This window comes from Macaca mulatta, chromosome 18 (genome assembly GCF_049350105.2).
Source record: "Macaca mulatta isolate MMU2019108-1 chromosome 18, T2T-MMU8v2.0, whole genome shotgun sequence".
In the NCBI taxonomy this organism is placed as follows: Eukaryota; Metazoa; Chordata; class Mammalia; order Primates; family Cercopithecidae; genus Macaca; species Macaca mulatta.
In genome coordinates, this window is record NC_133423.1 from 80,964,736 (window position 1) to 80,987,520 (window position 22,785).

The 22,785-nt window shown below is 45.1% G+C and overlaps 1 long non-coding RNA gene across 1 annotated transcript in view; it reads left to right on the forward strand.

The window, feature by feature from the left end:
* Positions 1-21,795, forward strand: part of LOC114673834 (uncharacterized) — a 40,611-nt gene extending 18,816 nt beyond the window's left edge. The window contains exons 3-5 of the long non-coding RNA XR_003724660.2: positions 14,782-15,055; positions 15,904-16,086; positions 20,271-21,795. This is a non-coding gene — a long non-coding RNA (uncharacterized LOC114673834). The remainder of the gene's footprint in view (positions 1-14,781; positions 15,056-15,903; positions 16,087-20,270) is intronic.
* The last annotated feature ends 990 nt before the right edge of the window (positions 21,796-22,785 follow it).

The window sequence follows — 22,785 nt, forward strand, 5'->3', positions numbered from 1 at the left end:
ATCATTGTCGCCCTTTTACAGGTGAAGCAACTAAAGCACCAAAGAGATTAAGTTGCCCTTTGTATTAGAGCAAGTAAGTGGCAGACTCAAACCCAGATACTTAGATGCTAATCCGGGGCTTTCCCCTATGCCACACTGTCCCCAAGCAATTCTAGACTGAATCTGTCCATAACTTTGTTTACCATCATTCTTGACCAAGTAATCACTTGGCATGTAGACCCTCCAGCTCCTGCCTTTTATTCTGTCTGTCACTTCTACCTTATTTGCATTTCTCATTACGTGGTGCTCTCAGTGAAAAGGAACTTTAGCGATTACTATTTTCTCTACTTTGTTACATCTGTGCTCCCCAAGGAATGTTTAATAGATAAGCAGTTTTGGAAAAATATCAAGGAAAGTGAGCAAGGATCTATCTTGATGCCTACAATGAACAAAATTTGCTCATGCAGTTCTCATGTCCATCCTTCCACCCAACCCAAAATGTAGACAGGCATCATCCACTTATCCATCCACCCACCTATCCACCCATCCATCCACATACCCACCCACCTATCTACCCACCTATCCATCTACCTCATCCACCCACATATCCATCCATCCAGTCACCTAACCACCTATCTACCCATCCATCCATCGATCCATCCATCCATCCACTCATCTATTCAGCCACCCATCCACCCACCTATTCAGCCACTCACTCACCTACCCATCCATCCACCCATCTGTCTATCCATCCACCCATCTATCCACCCATCTTTCCATCCATCTACCCACCTACCCACCCATCTATTCACCCACCCATCTATCCACCTATTCATCCATCCAACCATACTATCTACCCAACCCAACTATCAACCCACCCATTCACCCATCCATCCATCCACCTACCCACCTACCCATCCACCCACTCCTTCCACCAATCTAACCACCCACCTATCCATCCATGCACCCATCTATCTACCTAAATTCCCATCCACTCACCCATCTACCCATACAGTCACCTACCCATTCACCCATCCAACCCATCCAACTATCCATCCATCCATCCATCCATCCATCCATCCATCCATCCATCCAATATTGACTATATACCTACTATTGACCAGGATGTCTGAAATACCTCTGGCTACCATATTGAGCAAAAACTACATGGGACCTTATCGTCAAAGAAGTAAATAGGTACAATCATGTGTGAGGTGCGTTCTGGTAGAGGAGGTGCAAGTGTAAATGGAGCCTTCTGCCACTTTGGCCTTAAGCCCTTGCTTAGCTCCCATGTTCCCTCACAGGCATTCCACGAAGATGGTTGATTTATCATCAAAGGGCATTATTCTTTTGGTACTTTCACAGGCTGGCTCATTCAATTTAGTTATCCACGTGTATGTCTTATTTCTTTACATGGATGTTTAGGTGCTTGGTTGCTTGAGCTGAAATCTCACACTCAGCTACTTGCAGATTAAAGATGCGGTGGCCTCTCTGAGCACTTATCACTTTGAGAATGTCCAAGGTGCTTTTGTGTTTAGCTGAAGGGGTGATGGGCTTGTTTTTGTTTTGGTGGTATGGCTGGGAGGGAGGTTGAAAGAGGGTATGGAAGGGCACAGCCTCCCCTCTGCCCTCTAGTCTGGACTGGCCTTTAAGGAGCGTGCATTTGGGGCCAAGAACAAGAAAGCTCTTCTATTACAGACACCATGAGACTGAGTTTTCCCCATTCTGTCGGGTTCCTATTCATCTGGCACCCTAAGGCGGCTGGCTTTGAGCATTGGAGGACAGTAACAGAAGGAGGAGACTCACATTCTCCCAGTGCACCATAAGCAAGGGCAAGGAGGGGACCCTGCCAGTCTTCAGTGTCACGGCGCCCACATGAGGGAGTCTGAGAGGAGATCCGGGGAGGTGGTGGGTGCAGCTGAAAGGCTGCCTAGGAGAAGGCAAGTTCCCGCGGACACGCTCAGGAATCTTCTGGGGGTGCGGCTGCTGAGGGTCCTGGGGTAGCCCGTGGAAGACACAGGCCGGGAAGCACCCCTCACACCCCTAATGCATAGAGGGCACAGGGGCCGGGGAGCCCCCTCACACAGGCTGCATTTGCTGTGCTTCTTCCTCCACCGCCCAGGGCCAAGGGGCAGAGTCATCTCCTCTGCGCCTTGTTTTGCAGCCTGCGCGGCTGCAGGGACTTGTGGGGCTCTGAGCAGGGGTGGTGGGTGCGCTCCTCCGGTTTGTGGGAGTGCTACGATGAATGCCTGGGCTCAAAGCTTGGCCTTGATGACATCTTAGCAGTGGCTTCCCACGTTTCCCCGTGGAACTCTCTCCTCCTGGTGTTGGCCTGCCGCACCCTGGGCAGACCTATCCTCCAGCGGAAACTCCTCTGCCTCCTGCCGCCTCCATACAGTTGACTCCTCCTGTGCCTGAGCGCCCTGCTTAAGGTCAGCTCCCTGTGGTCCTCTCCAGGGTCCGGTGCTCTCTGTGGAATGTCCAGAAAACTCCGCCTTCTTCTCTTTTGGTGCTTTTCACTTTCCACCCGTGATGGAAGCTGCTTCTGCGCAGGCCTCCTGTCTCCCTCTCTCTGGTCTGCTCCTGGCCAGCGCGGGCTGTGGGGGAGAATTTTGCCTCCTGGAGTGCTTGGCACGTACCGGACCCCCAACCGAGGTCAGCGGCGCCTTCCTGCCAACCTCTCCTGTAGAGGACTGCTTGTTACCAAGGGGCAAGGACGGCTCCTTTGTATGTCACCTCAGAGCAGCATTTAAGTCAAGGTTTAAAATTCTTGATGCTGCACAGGAGAAGTCACTGGGACAAACAATTTCCTTTTGAAGTTATAGTTTGAGGCCTTTCAGTGGGTTAAGCAGACACTGAGCCCACCCTGAACTCTAACTGTAGCCCCCTCCCACCTTTTTAAAAACAAACAAGCAAACAAACGAACAAACACCTAGCATCACGGGCAATAGATCATGGCTATAAAGAGCCACAAAGGAAACCACCCCCCGCCAAAAAAACACAAAACAAAACAAAAAAAACCGGTTCAATTATCAGCATCAAAACTGCTGAGCGTTTAAAAAAGCATCTCGACGAAGGTAATTACGGGACCAGCATCATTCTGCTCCTTCTCAGTCCTTCAGCCTATAGAGCGCACTCTAGGTGATGTTTTCCTCTTGTTTATTCAGTTGATTTCCAAGAGCAGGGAGGATTTATCCCCACTAATCCGTGGACCATAAATCCAGCTCAGGCAGGCTGCAGCCCTGTGCTGCTCGGCTGGGTGCTCAGATGCCCAATGGAAAACATCGCGGCGATTTGTTCTCATTCTGGCCGGGAGATTCCTTGGCACAACTTATCCCAAATTCCATTACAGCAACGTGATGGAAATTTCCCAGCATCCAGGATTTGTGCAGCCCAGTGTGTAGACAGTGAGCGTTTGACTCTGCATAGCAAAAATGACAAAATGTGTATAGAGCTGTATGGTTAGTAAAATGCTTTCACATCCCATCCCAGGTCTTTTTGATTCTCAGAACTAGCTGTGAGGTAGCCAGGGCAACTGTGAAATGCAGTATAATTAAAGTTCTTTGGTGGCAAGTAACAGCAACTGATTTTTGCTAACTTTAGCAATAAAGGAATTTATTGGGGGAGGGAGGATATAGAGGGACACATATAGTTGACGGAACAACTAAAGAACCAGGCTGAGATAAAACGGCTTATATTGTCCATCCTTGGGACCCTATGCTCATGAGTCAAGTGACCTGGGAACAAAATTCCAAGAGGCCCAGCATGAGTCAGCACCTGTCCCCCATGTAGGGTGGGGTCTCTTTCCTGACAGAGGCCTGCCAGGAGGATCAACAAGGGAGGATTATTGGGGCCAGAGCTGAGGGAGTTTATTCTCAAAATGAATTTGAGATTCTCTTATCAGGTTAAGGAGGTCGATGGGTCAAAAACGACCATGTGTATCATCACCTCCACTTTGCAGATAAGGAAATCAAGATGCCAAGAAGTTCAGTGATTTATCCAGAAAACCACGAATGTGAAGCTAAGGCTTTAATTCAAGCCATCTGACTGAAGTCCAGTGAGCCCCCAGCCTGCTTTCTGAATACACTGTGGAAACAATGCAAGATCAGCAAAGACCACTTTGAAGATACCCATCAAGCCACCGGTGTAACGTTTGCCCGTTTCTTCCCAGACTTGTCCTCAGTTCATTTTCTTTATCACCCAGTTTCAGTCCCAGTGCCCCTGTGCCCTGCCCACTCATCCACAATTCTCCGTGACCTGGTATCTTCTGCAGACTTTGGTTTTATGGTGCAAATAGCAAACCACCAGCAGGAGAAGGAAGTTTTGTTTGGAGTCAGGGGATCCCTTGTAAGGTACAGAAATTTACAAGGGCAAAGGCAGCCGTGTGCTCAAGATTTAAACTTCCTCTAGATGCTTCTTGACAGAAACCATTGGGACAAGTCTTCAACTTCTGAAATCATATTTTGAAGGCAGTGCCACACTTTTGCTGAGGGTGAATGGGTGGATTACTACATGAAGGGACATTAGGAGATGCCTCTGTTAATGGATTATTCTTTCACGGGGTTACCCACACAAAAACAACACAACTCAGTGTCAAGTGCCTTTTAGGCCTGCCTTTAATTTTAAGGATCTAGAGAAGGAGGTAGCAGATGGAGATGCTGAGCCACACGCCTGCAGCCATGTGATAAATCAGCCGTGAGTCCGGAGAACCAAGTCTACTTTTCCTGATTCCAGAGGCTCTGGATGAAGTCAAAGCAATTGTGTTCCAGGGGCTTGTTGCTGTTTTCAGGATGACTGCACAGCCAGCCTTGGTGCCTCGATGGGCCTGTCTCCTTCCTGGAACGGTGAACCATAGTACCCATCCCTACAGGATGAGCTCCGAGAGGAGCTGAGTGTACAGAGACTCTGAGACAGAGCCCCAACCTTGTGGAAACTGTGATGGCTAGAATCTGAGGACACCTGGGACTGTTATGTTTAAACTGCCAACAGCTCTTCTCTTTTTCTAGGTGGAAGTTTGGGTTATTCTTTCCAATTACTTATTTGGGGGAAAAGATTTCAAAGGGCCTTTGGTTGCATCCTGCAGTACATCGGGGAGCAGCCACAGTCCCATGGAGGTGAAGAACCCTTTCCTTATGTTCTGTTCAGTTCTTGCCTATGGCCAAGCTAAGCCCTGTTGGATCTGGGCCAGAGTCAGGTGATATTTACTGCCCTACACACACTTTTGGCTCCCATACACTTGGCTCAAGGGTCCCTGCTCCCTTGACCAGGGTGGTGATGGGGTTCATGGAGTGGTTTAATGCCCCGGCTAGCTGGCATCTCAATGGCCTGGACTCTGGAGGGAAGATCCCAGGCGCCTCCTTTCTTTCTTGCCCATTGTTGGGGAGCAGACCGTGTGGGATGGGCTCTCTTGACTCCTAGCTTGGGACTTTGGATAAAAGGCTTGGACCTCTGCTCTATGAGTGGTGAATTGTAATTCTGATTTAAATATGATCAGACATTGTTAGAGCTGTATGAAGGGAAGAAAGAAGTGCATTTGTGATCCAGTTCTTAAAATAAGAAACTTGAACCTACTGGTCTGATAACATGGAATGACACAATTGCATTCTGCACATCATTATGCAAAGCTGGCTTAGATAAGGTATGTTTTCTCCCCCTTGCTGATTTTTGGAGAGGGAGAAGCCCTGGACACTGGTAGAGGCACCGTTATAAAAGCACTCAGAGGCAGGTTGCAGTGTCATACACCTGTAATCCGAGCATTTTGGGAGGCTGAGGCGAGAGGATTGCTTGAGCCCAGGAGTTTGAGGCTGCAGTGAGCTATGATTGTGCCAGTGTACTCCAGCCTGGGGGACAGAGTAAATGAGACCCTGTCTCAAATTTTTTTTTTTAAATAATAAAACCATTCTGAAAGAGTGGTGGGTGGGTAAATCACACAATTCGTATTTCTAATTGGGACACTCAGTGGGTGAAAGGGGCAGCTGGAAACAACCAGTCCAGGATATATCGGATGATAGCTGGACTGTCGCTGCCATGCAAGTTGAGATGCTGGAGGGCTGGGGGCCCTATGGACACTGTTTGCAGTTGTATCTGGCATTCACTTTTAAGATGTTTCTTTTTCTCATCTGTTTTGTCATTCTTCCTGTTATCCACAAGTCCTCAATATATTTTTGTAGAAGTTACAAACTGACAAGAGAAAGAAATAAAGCATATTCAATTAGGAAAAGAAGAAGTCAAATTGTCCCTGTTTGCAGATGACATGATTGTATATTTAGAAAACCCCATCGTCTCAGCCCAAAATCTCCTTAAGCTGATAAGCAACTTCAGCAGAGTCTCAGGATACAAAATCAATGTGCAAAAATCACAAGCATTCTTATACACAAATAACAGACAAACAGAGAGCCAAATCATGAATGAACTCCCATTCACAATTGCTTCAAAGAGAATAAAACACCTAGGAATCCAACTTACAAGGGATGTGAAGGACCTCTTCAAGGAGAACTACAAACCACTGCTCAGTGAAATAAAAGAGGACACAAACAAATGGAAGAACATTCCATGCTCATGGATAGGAAGAATCGATATCATGAAAATGGCCATACTGCCCAAAGTAATTTATAGATTCAATGCCATCCCCATCAAGCTACCAATGACTTTCTTCACAGAATTGGAAAAAACTGCTTTAAAGTTCATATGGAACCAAAAAAGGCCCTGCATTGCCAAGACAATCCTAAGCCAAAGAACAAAGCTGGAGGCATCACACTACCTGACTTCAATCTATACTACAAGGCTACAGTAACCAAAACAGCATGGTACTGGTACCAAAACAGAGATATAGACCAATGGAACAGAACAGAGCCCTCAGAAATAATACCACACATCTACAGCCATCTGATCTTTGACAAACCTGACAAAAACAAGAAATGGGGAAAGGATTCCCTATTTAATAAATGGTGCTGGGAAAATTGGCTAGTCATAAGTAGAAAGCTGAAACTGGATCCTTTCCTTACTCCTTATACGAAAATTAATTCAAGATGGATTAGAGACTTAAATGTTAGACCAAAAACCGTAAAAACCCTAGAAGAAAACCTAGGTAATACCATTCAGGACATAGGCATGGGCAAGGACTTCATGTCTAAAATACCAAAAGCAATGGCAACAAAAGCCAAAATTGACAATTGGAGTCTAATTACACTAAAGAGCTTCTGCACAGCAAAAGAAACTACCTTCAGAGTGAACAGGCAACCTACAGAATGGGAGAACATTTTTGCAATCTACTCATCTGACAAAGGGCTAAGAATATCCAAAACCTACAAAGAACTCAAACAAATTTACAAGAAAAAAACAACCCCATCAAAAAGTGGACAAAGGATATGAACAGACACTTCTCAAAAGAAGACATTTATACAACCAACAGACACATGAAAAAATGCTCATCATCTCTCACCATCAGAGAAATGCAAATCAAAACCACAATGAGATACCATCTCACACCAGTTAGAATGGCAATCATGAAAAAGTCAGGAAACAACAGGTGCTGGAGAGGATGTGGAGAAATAGGAACACTTTTACACTGTTGGTGGGACTGTAAACTAGTTCAACCATTGTGGAAAACAGTGTGGCGATTCCTCAAGGATCTAAAACTAGAAATACCATTTGACCCAGCCATCCAATTACTGGGTATACACCGAAAGGATTATAAATCATGCTGCTATAAAGACACATGCACACATATGTTTACTGCAGCACTATTCACAATAGCAAAGACTTGGAATCAACCCAAATGTCCATCAGTGACAGACTGGATTAAGAAAATGTGGCACATATACACCATGGAATACTATGCAGCCTTAAAAAAGGGTGAGTTCATGTCCTTTGTAGGGACATGGATGCAGCTGGAAACCATCATTCTCAGCAAACTATAGCAAGAACAGAAAACCAAACACTGCATGTTCTCACTCATAGGTGGGAATTGAACAATGAGATCACTTGGACACAGGAAGGGGAGCATTACATTTTGGGGCCTATTGTGGGGAGAGGGGAGTGGGGAGGGATAGCATTAGGAGATACATCTAATGTAAATGATGAGTTAATGGGTACAGCACACCAACATGGCACATGTACACATATGTAACAAACCTGCACGTTGTGCACATGTACCCTAGAACTTAAAGTATAATAATAATAATAAAAAGGAGTTACAGCCTGATCTTAGTGTTGGGGAGATTGAGGGAGGGGCTTGTGTCCATGGTAGCAGGAAAGAATACAGGAACAGTGACAGAGCCTGGGGAAACCGCTGTGATAGCAGGCAGTGGGATGCACGTCCTCCTTGTGATGAGGCAGCTGGCCGAGGAGACTAATGACAGCAGCCTGGACCCACGGACTCTGCAGATCTTCTATGGGAGTCGCAGAGCCCTTTTGGAGGGAACTTGGTGAAGGATGGGGTTCCCTGCAGGTAGGTGTGGAGTAGGGGCTGGACTGTCGTTATCTGGGCATTGAGGGCCATATGGGTAGCACAGAACCAAAGGGACAAATGGCCACTAGACTCCCCTATGACTTAGCTCTGATGACTCTCAGATGCTGTGCCATTCTCCTTGCTTCGCCTTGTCTTCTCTGAACGTCCTGTCATTGCTCCCTGACCCTCCACCATCTGTGTCACTCTGCAATGACAGGCCACAATGAGGACACAGAGTGAGCAGAGGGCCAGGCAGCTGTTCACCTCCCATCACACCTAGGTAAAACTCCAGCTCATGTTTGCCTATCTCCTGGAAAAGTCTCTCTGTCAACAGCATTTTAGGATCTCAGATTCGGAAGACAACAGCTTTAGTGAGGAGAGCACTGTGACTGCGGGTGGGCATCTGTGCTTCCGCCCGTGTGGGACCCCTGGGCCACTGACGCTGAGGGAGGATGTGGTTAGTGGCCACACAAATGCCTAAATCCAAAGGCGTTGGAAAGTGAATTAATTCACTAAAAAATAGGTTGTTTCTTTAGTGAATAAAATAACTTAGATACTTCATTGAGTCATATTTTGGATGTTTATTTTTATTTATTGATGTTCCTATACCACAGGGACAGACATGGTGGCTCACACCTGTAATTCCAGCACTTTGGGAGGCCAAGGCAGGTAGATTGCTTAAGTCCAGGAGTTCAAGACCAGTCTGGGCAACATGGTGAACCCTTGTCTCTACCAAAAATATAAAAATTAGCTGGGTGTGGCGGTTTGTGCCTGTAGTTCCAGCTACTTGGGAGGATGAGGTGGGAGGATCACCTGAACCTGGGGATGTCAGGGCTGCATGCGGTAAGCCATGATCGTGCCACTGTATTCCAGCCTGGGTGGCAGAGCAAGACCCCGTATCAAAAAAAAAAAAAAAAAAAAAAAAAAAAGAAAAGAAAAGAAAAGAAAAGTGAATTCACTCAAAAATAGGTTGCTTCTTCTTTAGTAAATAAAATAACTTAGAGACTTCATTAAATCATATTTTGGATCTTTATTTTTATTTATTGATGTTCTTATGCCACAAATTATTATGAGTCCATTTATCAAAATCTCACAACACAAAAGGAAAAAACAGTTGGAGTTAGAGTGACCATAAAATAAGCGATAAAATAAAGGACACCAAGACCAAGAATGGGGAACTGCTCGTCTTCCGAATGGAAAAGCACCCAGACAGCAAGCCCTTGGCGGCAACGCAGTGCAGCAGGAGGGTTTGTTCTTGGCTATCTGATGAGGCTTCCTGAACGTCTCCGTCAGGGATAGGGTCTCTACGTTTGCCTCCAAAAGTTTTTCGGAACTAGACAAGTCCTCCTGCTTCCATAGTGACCACCCCGAGTTGCTTCTGTTCCTCCCGCCTGGGCAGTTAAAGTCGATGCTCCCTGACTCGGTCTTTTATCTCTCCCATCCTAAGTACTCCCAGGTTGAGCCCAGCTCTGCTGGTCATGATCTGACTCTTATTTTGTCCTCTTTCCTGAGCTCTAGTCTCCAATTTCAAACTTCTTGCGGCTGGTTCCGCCTCTGGGCCCCGCAGACATCTTCTACTTATCAAATGGAACTGAATTGTGTTTCTGCATGTCTACTTTTTTATGCTGGCGAATGACATTTTCTTTCTGGAATGCCTCATGCCTTTGCTTTTCTGCCTGGGAAATCACTATCGATCTTTTAAGTCCTTCTTAAATGTCACCATCTCTTTGCTGCCCTCTGAGTCATCAGGACGAAGTAGCCACACTCTCCTCTGTTCCCGTGGCACGGGGACCCTCCTGCCATCGTCGGCCCTTAGGGGTCTGCCATCATTTGTCTGCCTTCCTTTTTTTTTGAGACAGAGTCTTGCTCTGTCACCCAGGCTGGAGTGCAGTGGCCCGATCTCGGCTCCCTGCAACCTCTGTCTTCCGGGTTCAAGTGATTCTCCTGCCTCAGCCTTCCGAGTAGCTGGGATTACAGGTGTGCACCACCATGCCCAGCTAATTTTTAAATTTTTAGTAGAGACTGGGTTTCATCATGTTGGCCAGGCTGGTCTCAAACTCCTGACCTCAGGTGATCTGCCCGCTTCGGCCTTCCAAAGTGCTGGGATTACCGTCGTCAGCCACCGTGCCTGGCCTGTCTGCCTGTCTTATTCTAGAGCAAGGGCAGGCTTGCTTTGATGGAATACACACGCAGACTGGGAGCTAGCTTTGTGTTCGCTAGCTTACTAGCACTCCAGACATGCTTGTGGATGAATCCATGAGCAGTCAAAGCAAACTCTTTCCTGACTGGCAGGAAAACAGTCACTGTGAAGCACAGTGTGCCCCACCTGGGGAGGCAGAGCAGAGATGGCTTTTCATCCCAATGGCAGGAGCTTCTGCAGGAAGCAGGAACAGAGCACTCCTGCAGAGGCCACTCACTGTAAGAACGGGCAGAGCAGGGTGTGTTGTTTGTGTCTGACCTCAAGGAAGAACTACAGAGAATGAATGCTGTGCTCCAAAACTTGGCGGTCGAAATTATTTGCTTCAGCTATGATAAAAAGTTTGCCTGCAGCTGGTCAGTGCCCTGCTGTCTTCACCTCTGAAACATCCCAGGAGCACTCGAAACTGGTTCTGTTCTGGGAGATTACTCAAGATAGTGTCTCCCTAAGCCTGGGAAAACACGAGGGCTCAATTAAGCGAAACACTGATAGATAAGTTAAGTATGTAAAGGAAAAACTAAGAGCTTTATGTCAATGATTAAGTATTTCTGTTTCTTTAAAGCTTGCCCCCGTATTATGCAAATACATTACAGCTAAATGTTGGCTACGTAACATTGTTAGAGGATGTGGTTAATGGCAAAACAAATCCCCAAAGAAAAAAAGTTGAAAAGCTGATTCATCTTAAAAATATTGCAGATGACTTAAAATATTTAAGGTTCATTTTGGACTTTTTGACAAGTAAAGATCCAAATATGAGCAAATAAAACTATTAAGGCTCTTTCGGTATGGAATGACAAAAAGTGAAAAAGGGTAAGACCACCAGGTTGTTAAAATCATGAAAAGCTTAGATTGGGCAAAGGTTCAGTCTGGCGGCCACAATGAAGGAATATTCCCGAAGACAAGAAGGGAGTCAGTGTCAGGGCCAATAAAAAATGCTTAGATGTGTTGAGTAAAATAATGTTTTATAGAGTGCATTACTATAAATACATATAAGAAGGCCAAATAGGGGATTCCAAGTTATGTCTGGGTGGCATTACTGAATTTTGTGAGAAGAGACAGAATACTGTGCTGGGTAAACCATCACTTCTATAGCTTGCATGGCATTTCTCAAGTATGAATGCAGTTCCCTCAAGTTTCTGGGGTGTCGCAGAAAGATGCATATGTTTTGAAATATATTAGGAGATTGAAAAGCTCCTGATGAGTGGTCATTTTTATAAGCATAGAACCTCGTTTTAAATCTGAAGCGCTTTCAGCATGGATGGGTGAGAAGCATGGGATTAAGTAGGGACCTCTGTCCTAGTATTATTTTCTCTGTTGAATTCATCCTTACCAGATGCTCAACTCTTTATGTGCACACATCTGCCTTTTAGGAAGGATCTCCAGGAATCCTGTGGGGAGAGGCTAGTGCTGGGGGAAGACAGAGGAATGCCTGGAGAGGACAGAAGTGAGGCAGGTCCAGGCAGAGGGGGTTGCAGGAAGAAGATGCAGTGTCCGGTGTGAAGGAGAGCTAGCCACAAGAGCAGAAGCCCTGCCCACTGACAGTCGCTCTGGACCAGGCTTCTGTTCTGTGGGTAGGCTGTTTATTTCAGGGGCTGATACTTTTTAGACTCAGTTTTTTTTCTTTCTCTCCTTCTTCTGATTGGAAGAAGTTTAATTCCATGTTCATGTCCAATTCTTGCATTCAAGCTTATAATTTATCATTAAAAAACAACGACCACAACGAATTAGGCAAGGCGTATGGAAGGGACCCCAGGCAGACATTGCAGCAGGGCAGCGTAGGGCAGGGAAGGGACACCACATTTGGCGAGGCCTTCTGTGTGCCCAGCGGCATGTGGCCACCTGCCAGTGTGCATCGCGTGCAGCAACTGTGTCAAGTGCACTCCTGCATGAACCTATCAGATGCTGGAAAATCTTGTCAAGTAGAACTTTCTCTATCCCCATTCTATAGATGAATGAACACTGCTAGGAGTTGAGTTACTTGTTCACGGTCACAAAACTGAGATGGGCCGAGTTGGCCGTCACCTGTGTGTTATCTACTGCACTCAGGCTAGAAAAGGCATTCTAATCAATTAGGACCTGCGGACTACTCTCAAATCTCTCATTCATAGTGAAATCCCTGGTGAAATTTAGAAGGAGATTGGACATAGGCTCTGAAGGAACATTGGCTCAGCCGCCTTCAGGAAGGTCAGTCTATGTAAGCCAGTTGAAGAATATGCTATGAACCATACACCAGTCCAACAAAGGGCCATGGTGTGACTGTGAGGGGATGTTGGCTCCGGCCTCAGCAGCTCAGTCTGGGCTTGGCTTTGTGGCTGGGTGTGTTCTGTGATCAGGGAAGTCTGCAGCCAAGAAATCCTCTGGGCCTTTCTAGACATCTCAGCATCCTTTTAGACAGATGGGGCACTGGCTTTGTTTTAAGCTAAACATTTACTTTGATTGCTTTCACTGATAGCATAGGACTTCTATTTTATCTTGGCTGTTCTAAGAATGTCTGGAATGGTCAGTAGAATTCATTTATTCAAACAATGTGGTATGCGTGTCCTCTGTGTGCCAAGCACTGGGTTAGAGTCAAATGTGAGCAGTGGGTATTCCAGATCAGCACTGTCTTGTAGAACCACCTATGATGATAGAAAAGCTCTGTATCTGCACTGTCCCATACAGTAGTAACTAGCCGTGTGCAGCTAGGATGACCAAGGGGCTGAACTTTAACAAACTTTAATGAATATAAATGTAAATCGCCACGTGTGTCCAGGGGCTACCCTACTGGACAGCACAGGCCTGGATTAATCTTGGGTTGTATTTTGAAAAGTTGCAAACTCAAAAAATGTTACATATACTGGAAACATAATGTATAATTGTTAAAATTTTAGTAAAATTATATATTATACACTGATATGTGGTTGTAATAAAGGTAAATAGAATTTCTATGTATTGATTTATTCAGACATTTAGGTGGTGTCTTCTATGTGACAGGCACTGTGCTAGATTCTGTGAGAATGCAAAAATGATTTGTAAGACAGTTCATGTTTTTAAGAAGAAGCTCACAGCTTTGTAGATAAGTGACTACACTCACACATGTACACTTACACACCCACGCATATGAATACCAGGTGAACAACTGCCTAATGCCCTTAGGTAAGTATGCTTCACAACCATCAGATCACTGACAGTAGTCATCAGGTCCAGAGGACACACGTGCATTTCTTTTTAAGGACAAAAAGTTGATCTCATGGAAGTAAAAAGTAGAACAGAAGACACTAGAGGCTGGGAAGAGTAGAAGGATAGGTAAGGTAGGGAGACATTTGTTAAAGGATATAAAATTACACTTACATGGAAGGAATAAGTTCTAGTGTTCTGTAGCACTGTAGGATGACTGTAGTTAACCATAATATATTATATTGTTTCAAATAGCTAGAAGGATACTGAATGTTCCCAAACAAAGAAATGATAAGTATTTGAGACAATGGATATGCTAATTACCCTGGCCTGAGTACTGTAGCTTCTATGTATCCAAACATCCCTATGTACCCCATAAATAGGTACAATTATTATATGTCAAATTAAAAAATACTTAAAAAATCAAGAGGGGGATAAAAAAGAATAAGTCCCCAGAAGTCCCCCAGCTGACTTCCTTTCATATTTCTTTGCATTTCTACGCATCTCCATGCCTAAACCTATCCCAGACAAGAGGAATGGAATTGTCATGACTGGCTTAGGCCAGTCAGGATTTAGCTCATCTTTTATGGATGGATACCTGAACAAAAATCAGGGTTCTGTTAGCAAGGAACAGGGGAGAGTTGCAAAGGCAGTCACTGGCCCTCTGAAAATTTACCCATCCTCCAAATCAGAAGGAGCCTCTCCATTCACGGCACCCCATTCATCCCTCTATGACAGCACTCACAGAAGACAGTGTGTTAATGTGTTTGCCCAAGGGCCTGATTTCCTGTTAAGGATTGTGTAACCACAACACACTCTTCTCTGTTAAACTGAGAGCTCATTGATGGGGTAGGGCACGTCTCATTCATCTTTGAAAACATGGCACCCAGCGTAGTAGTTCCTGGCATATCCAGAGCTCGATAAATATTTGTTAGATTTAATATACATTTGTTCAAGAGCAACTCAATTAATATGTTCTTTCTTCATTTGTTTTTCAAAGACTACACCTGTTGGTCTGGATTGCAGCTGGAATTGGAAGGGAAATGCATTTCCATTGAAGGAAGAAGTATGAGAGTGAGCAGGCAGGTGTCAGCAGAGCTCAAGAGAATAACGTCAAGTGGACGATGACTTACAGGCAGGAGGAGGCAGATCAGCTAGGCAGATGTGCAGAAGTTAAGTGTGGTTTCATGCAGAAACTTCCAAGTGGATTCAAGAGCCAAAGACTTCAAGAAGTTGGTGTAATTGTCACTTGGAATATGTTTGTATTAATTCAGGTAGAATATATTAATAAACAATATTCTTATCAAGAATCTTCCATTTACAGCCCTTATTTTTGCCCTTTCTTTTCTGCCTGGCTGTTTAACTCCTGGATGTCTGATTTAACTACATCTGCAGCTTCTCACTGATATGTTTACGGGGATCAGATGCCTATATTCTGATTGCTTTTCCTGTCTCTAGGAATTAGATGTAATCCATGTACACATTTGCTCTGAGTTAGATCTTAGAAAGCAATGGACCTGGGCCTCATTATCTCAGCTCTCCACAGAAAAGCATCTAACAAATTGTGATTTAATGTTACATCAGCTTTGTGAAGGGAAGCTGACAAAAAAATGTGCTTTTGAAGAACAAACCTGGGTATTTTGCAAAAGCACGGTGGAAGACTTTATCCACCATATTACTTAAAGCCCTTTTCATAGTAACCTGCAGGGCAGAAAAAAATGTTTGTTTCTCCAAATTAACTTTTAATTGACCTATCAATGTCAAGCATATCCCACACCTACTGTCACCGGGGACTCAGGACTGGGTTTTGCCCCAGTGGTAGCATCTAACTGATCCTGGTGCCTGGTGGTATCCATTTATTTGCCCCTTTCAACTGATTTTGATTCTGTTTTTATGATTTAATTTTCTGTTTTATACTGTGGTTAATTTTCTGAGTTGCCTCAAATGTTTATGTTTGCATGTATTTTTTTTCCTACTTACCTATACCCATCTACCTCCCATCTACCCACCCACTTACCTACTTGTGTTCCAGGCTATGTATATGGTGCATACTCTCTTCTCTAAGAAGCCCAGGCTTCTTTAAAGTATCTGCATTTTCTTTTCCTTTTTCTTCTTTGACCAGATCATACCTACCAATAATATGGAGGATTCAGAGAGAGGAGTTCCGGAGACGTGGGTCTGATTCTAGCTTTGCCTCCTGCTAAATATCTAATCCTGGGCAAGTCATGTAGCCTCTGGGTGTTCCAGTCAGGCCACCTTTAAAATGGGAATAATTCTGTCTACTTCACTTATCTCATAGAGCCAGGTGAGGACATTCACATTTTGGCATATAATGTAATAAGGTTGTAGATGAAGCGTTTATTAGGATAATGTCTTGGCTAATAGGTTGGGCAGACCAGTTGACATCCTCAGGGTATCATTGGAAGAACCCAAAGGTCTTATCCAAGTGTGTTTCCCACCAATAATTCTCACATTTCCACCTTTGGATCTTTTGTTAAGGATCCTGTGGGAAACTAGATATCATAGGTTATTAACCCCATGAAGTCACGTTTCTATTTCAATCTACTTATTTCACATTTTTGTTAAAACTTCTGAAGCAAATGAATTTCTTATCGAATTGATTTTAGACTGCTATTAGCTCAGATTCACTTCGTGAGTTAGAATGCCTCTTAGAAATATAACACCCAGGGAAAAGCTTCCGGGTGAGTCTTTCTTTTTTGATAGCAGTTGGCTAATCCCCATGAACATGGACTTCATCTTCTTTAGATGCTTTAGGACATGCGGCTATGCAGTTAGGGAACTGCGATCTGAGGCAGGGGAGTGTAGGAAAAGTAAGTGATCGTGGGGAGTGGAGTCGCAAGACAGGGTGGGGGAAGGATGGTTCTGGAGCACTTCGTGTTCCATCCCAGCCCGATGAGGCCCAGGAGAACTTTCTCCAGCCGAGGAGGCCCAGGTGAACTTTCTCCATGTGGGGAGCTGTCGAGAACTTGAGCTTCCAGCATAAACACAGGCTGAACCTGGCTTTGGGGAATGTGGGCCTCCAGCCCATTTACAAAATATCACCCTTTTTGTATGGCTTGGAGGAGACTCAGGAGTGACTTATGAATACCACGGAGCCCTGATGTAGCCATTGGCAGTTCCCAAGCAGGAAGCCAGTCCCTCCATGTCTTCCCCAAATTCTCCCAACCACATCCCACCTCACCTCCTGGCTGGGACATCTTTTACTGTGATCATTTTACTGGTAAGAAAAATGGGGTGCTAGAAAAGTTACCTGACTTTGCTGAAATTCACACACTAGTTAACGGGGGGGCTGGTGCTGGAGCCAATGTTCGGCCTCATAAACTCCTACGAAATGTGCTGAGACTGGCCACTCTTTTCTGCAGGCCGTCCTCAGGGTAGCTCATGTAGCTGATGACCTTGAGAAATGAGGTAATGTCTTCCCTCATCCCCAAAGAGCAGACTTTTTTACTGTTTGCTATAAAAGCAGTGGATTCCCCAAACTCAGTGTTCCTCGGCTGTGACACAAACCCCCTTTGTGTGTGTATGAATTGATCTGAGCCAGTTGGGTCATTTCTGTGGAACTCAAGGGCAAGTGTAACTGATGAAATATGCTTGTGTTCATCTTGCTTGCTACGTTACCAGTCCTGTATTTCAGATCCAGAAGTCTCATGTCTTCTGCCAGCATCTGTGAAACAGGCTAACACTGTCTTATAAGTTGGGTAAAATAAAATCTAAGACCTGACCCCCAGCTCCCTGAGTCCTGGCTGGAGCTTTCCCATAGCACTCAGCTTATGTAACCCAGTCCAAGAGGAAGAAATGACGGTGGCTTCGTTAGATTTGACCCAAATTTCTTTTTTTCTTTCTTTCTTTTTTTTTTTTTTTATACTTTTCTGGGCCTGGGCTGCTGTTACCAGGCCTTTGGTAGATGTGGATAACACGTAGGTGACTGGCTTGCTGGTAAGCAGAGATCCCTGGAAACCAGCCCAGGCCAGGCCAGGGCAGGAGCAAAAAGGAAGAGCAAGAGTGGAGAGGGAAAAGGACACTTTGCAAAGACATTTTAATGCCCCGTCACCATCTTACATACCTGTCACGTCACGAAAAAAAGGAATAAGGGTGGAGAAAATGTTTTGCTAAAGGCATCTGTGGCCTGGGGACACAGATCTATGAAATGGGGTAGCATGATGAAGCAGGTGGGAAGGCTGGGCAAGTGGGGAGCGGGGCAGCACCTTGTGAGAGGGGAGGGCCACTGGGAGGGCAGCAATGGGAAACATGGTGCTGTGTGGGCCAGGGTAGAAGAGGGGAGCCAGGACAGGACGTCGCTGTGATCTTGCCTTCGTGATATTCAAGTTGCTTTTAACCTGCTGACTTGTTTCTTGCAAGAATCCTAAAGAAATCTTAGACAGTGAAGCGAGATCTAACCATGAGTGAGTGTCATGGCCTTTTCACACTGGACAATCTCCTCCCACATTCGCCCCATAGAGGGGGAGGCCCACTCCAGCCAAGACTTGTCAACCAGAAACCTGAAACCATAGCAGGTGCTTCTTAAAGTAACCTTCCCTTCATTGATGGAAGCCGATAGGCCTCTGTCATACAACTTTTAATTGCTTGTCAAATATTTGACTAAAATTGAGTAGTTTTCCTTCAGGGAAAGTTAGTACTCTTAAGTCATTAGCAAATGAGAAGTTGGTAAAAAAAAAAAATTGGCCAAAGCACTCTGTGTGTGTACACAGTGGCGAATGGTCAATACATAACAATTTTCTGCACTGCTAGAGATTCTGTTTAATGTTTAATTTAAAAAATGACCACTTATATGAAGTATCTAAAGCAGTCAAATTCATAGAGACAGAAAATAGAATGATGGTTGCCAGGGGCAGCGGGGAGAGGGAAGGGGTGAGCTGTTGTCTGATGGGTGTAGAGTTTCAGTTTTGTGAGAAGAAAAGGTTCCAGAGATCTGTTGCATAACAACGTGAATATACTTAACACTACTGAACTGTATACTTAAAAATGGTTACAATATTAATTTTATGTTATGTGTATTTTAGTCACACGTAAAAAAATTTTAGAGGAATCCATGTGGAAAGTGAACACAGTATTGATTTTTATAGTTTTAACTTCCCTGACTGATCCAAATTAAAATGTTCATGCTATGGGAAAGGGCAAAAGTTAGAAAGGAAAGAATTTCCCTTTTATTGAATTTTAGTCAACTCCTTAGACAAAGAATTGGAGATATATATGGATATATATATTTGCTCACACATGTAAATAATTTGTTTCTGTTTTTGTTTTTTTGAGACAGAGTCTCCCTCTGTTGCCCAGGCTGTAGTTCAGTGGTGTGATCTCAGCTCACTGCAAACTCCACCTCCCAGGTTCAATTGATTCTCCTGCCTCAGCCTCCTGAGTGGCTGGGATTACAGATACCTGCCACCACACCTGACTAATTTTTGTATTTTTAGTAGAGATGGGATTTCACTATGTTGGCCAGACTGGTCTCCAACTCCTGACCTCAGGTTATCTGCCTGCCTCGGCCTCCCAAAGTGCTGGGATTATAGGCATGAGCCACTGTGTTGGGTCATGTAAAGAATTTGAATACACTTCTTCACATTTCAGTAGAGTTCTCTGCTTTTTTTTTGTGCAAAAGAAAATCATTTCAATACTTGTTAACTTTGCAGCCATTGTAAAAGATCACTAGTGAAAGATACTTCTGGGTATATATCCAAAAGAATTGAAATCAGTATCCTAAAGAGATAGTTGAACACCTGTTTTCATAGCAGAATTTTTTACAATAGCCAAAAAGTAGAAGCAATCCAAGTGTCCACTGACAGATGACTGGATCTACTCACACATGGTGAATTACATATTCACACAATGGAATATTATTCAGTCTTAAAAAGGGGGGCAATTCTGACCCATGCTACAACATGAACGGACCTCGATGACATTATGCTAAGTGAAATAAGCTGGCTGCAAAGCAAAAGACAAATGCCGTATGATTCCACCCATATAAGGTATCTGGAGCAGTCAAATTCATAGAAACAGAAAGTAGAAGGGTGGTTGCCGGGGCTTCCAGGGGCTGTGCTGGCGGGTGGGAGTTCATGTTTAATGGATACTGGGTTTTTGTTTTGCAAGATGAAAAGAGTTCTGGAGGTGGATGGTGGCAATGGTTGCACGCAATGCGAATGTACTTGATGCCACTGCACCGCCCACTTAAAAATGGTTACATTTTTTGTCATGTGTATGTTACCACAATTAATCCAGGCTATAAAAATACTGTTAAAGAAAAGAGCGCTAGTTAAGGAAGCAACTCATTACTTTGCCATCTGGGTCATTCATTTTAAGAGCCGCTGGCCAAGCCATGAGCTGGGCTCGCAGGACTGATAAGAGCAGTCTGCATAACTCACTCTGGTGCTCTGCATCCAAAACCAACAGGGCCTAAATCTCATTGAAACCCATAAGTCCTGCCTCGCTCTCACCCTCTTCTTTCTGACACAGAGGGTCCTCTTGTCTGGAGCTGGAAAGCAGTTGAAACACACAGGACCTGCCCCTGCCCGTTTGGTGTTCTTCCCACATTCTGCAGCATTTGCAGTTCCCGTCATGCATTTCTGTGTGCATGAGGAAGATTTTCCAACATCAAAGTTATTTCTGCCTTTCATCATGAAAGAAAGTCTTTGATTCAACCACAATCATCTCTGAATGAGGTAATTCCTGCAGATGTTTCACTTGTAACAATTGGCAATTCCTAAGCAAGACCACCGCCATATTGATTGAAGATGTCCACTTGGTTGGCCCTTCCAGCCTCACCAGGGCGAACGTAACTGGAGGCTGGCCTTCTCCCACCCCAGCAAGCCGTGTGCACAGGCGACTGTGCAGTGGGAAAGCTGTGCCATGAGAACGCGTACTTCCTCCACAACCACAGGCTCATGTGTTGTTTTGTAAGCAACATTTCTGCTGAGAAAAAAGCAGCTGGGCACTCAAGACTCCTGGCAAAACCATAATGGTGGCAAACAAAACTCATATTGCAAGAAGAGCTGTGTTCTGTTCCCCTGATCAGCATTAGCCTGTAGGTATTTAGTTGAATTAAATGAAGGAAATGATGAAATTAATCCATGTTAAAAAGCAATGAATAGTGGATTCATTAATCCAGAGAAGAGGTGGAAGGCTGCATCACAAAAACAAAGCTCGAAGCCAAGGCTCTCGCAGCCACACCCCTGGGGTGGTTAAAACCGCAACTTCTTTGTTAATTCTCAATGAATAATTAACCGGAGGTAGAAGTATTTTTGAGTTTTAGGAGCTCTGTCTCTGTCTCTGCATTGACTGTTGAATCGGAGGCCTCAACAGTTGGTAGTTTTGGTTCATCCTGCTTCTAGACCTCTCTTCTGTTCTCACTGCTTCAAGCTCCAAGCTGGCTCAAGCCTTTTCTTCCTCCTGCTGAATCCTAGGGGGAAATTCTAGAATTATCATCATCATCCCCCTTTACAGATAAGAAAGTAGAAAGTTGAACAAGCGATTTTCTCAAAGTCACATACTGAGAAAGAGGTAGGATCCTTGAAGGTGGATTCAGTGGATTAAGTGAATTAAGTGGATGAACAGCCTGGCCCTTACCCTGGCTGTTGGATTGCCTTATGTTACTGGGATATTTGCTGCCCGTTTCTTCCGGCTTCAGTCAACAGGGGCCCTGCCGCTGTCAGCTCCCAGCATAGGAGGCCTTCTGCTGCTCACCCTGAACTCAGAGTCCTGTGGGCACAGTGAGACCTGCGGGCCATGAAAGGAGAGCAGAGAGCAGAGTGGCCACCGGCCTTGGAGGATCAGAGCGGTGATCTGGATGTGTTGGGATGATGTCCTGGTTGGGTTTTCTAGTCCATTCTGCCTGGAGTGTGACAGAATTCCTGCTGGCAAAACCCCAGTCCTCCCCTTGGGCAGGACATTCTGCCATTCCCATGTACGGCACGGTGGGTTCCTGACACATATCTGAGGTTGTTTTAATGGGGATAAAGCTTTTCCTTCCACTGGTTGAAAATGCTGGGGAGAAGTACGTCCACCTTAATGCTAGCCATGCCAAGGTGTGACCGCACCTGTGCAAATCCTTCGGGGAATGAGAGATCGGGTCAGAAGGGAAGAGAAAACCTTGGGTTTGGGTCACAGAGGGAAAAAGAAGACACGGGAGAGGGGTCAGGGTGTTACCCTGTGTCTGTCTCTCAGTTCTGGACAAGCTGGGCTGAAGTACACATGGGCACAGGGACATCAGCTGGGTCATGGGATCTGGGGGAGACTGCCTGCCTCAGGAAAGAGGTGAGACCCTGGCAATGCCTACCACAGGTGTTATTATATAACAGGGTTGGGGGATGGTCTAAGCGGTTTTCCCTCAGTTGAGGTGGGAAGAGAAGTGACTGGGTGTGATTTTATGCCACTGATATACAGAGATGATCCGCGCTCCGGGGCACTTTAAAGGCAGCATTTTAAGAAGCGTTGTGGGTGACGTCACAGCTAGGAATGGGTCTTGTCCCTCACAGTGAGGTGAGGACTGGCTTTAAGCTCCTCCAGGCTGCCCCACAACATGTGAAATTCTGCGTGCTTGGTGTTGGTGGGACAAGAGCATCCTCATCAGAAGTCCAGGTTCTGGAGCCAGCTCCCAGGGTTTTCATCAGGCCCCGCCACTGGCCAGTTGGGTGGCCTCATGCAAGTTACTAAATCTCTCTAAACAGGGTCAGTGACACGATTTGTGAGGCCCAGCACAAAATGGAAATGTGAGACCCCTTTCCAAAAATTAGGAAGAGGGCGTGCAGCTGAGCGCTTGGCACTGTGTTAGTGCCTAGGTTGCTGCCCGTGGAGCTAGCCCGGTCTTAATCTCAAGTGGATTGAAATTGTGTGGACCCAACGCGTTATTACTGAAAAGGAGCTTAGAATGCACATTAGTGTTACTCAGAGGCGGGACACACACGTTCAGAGAAGAGTCCTTTACTGGGGTCAGGCAACTAGGGTTTAGCCCTGCTGTCCCATGACTGTATAG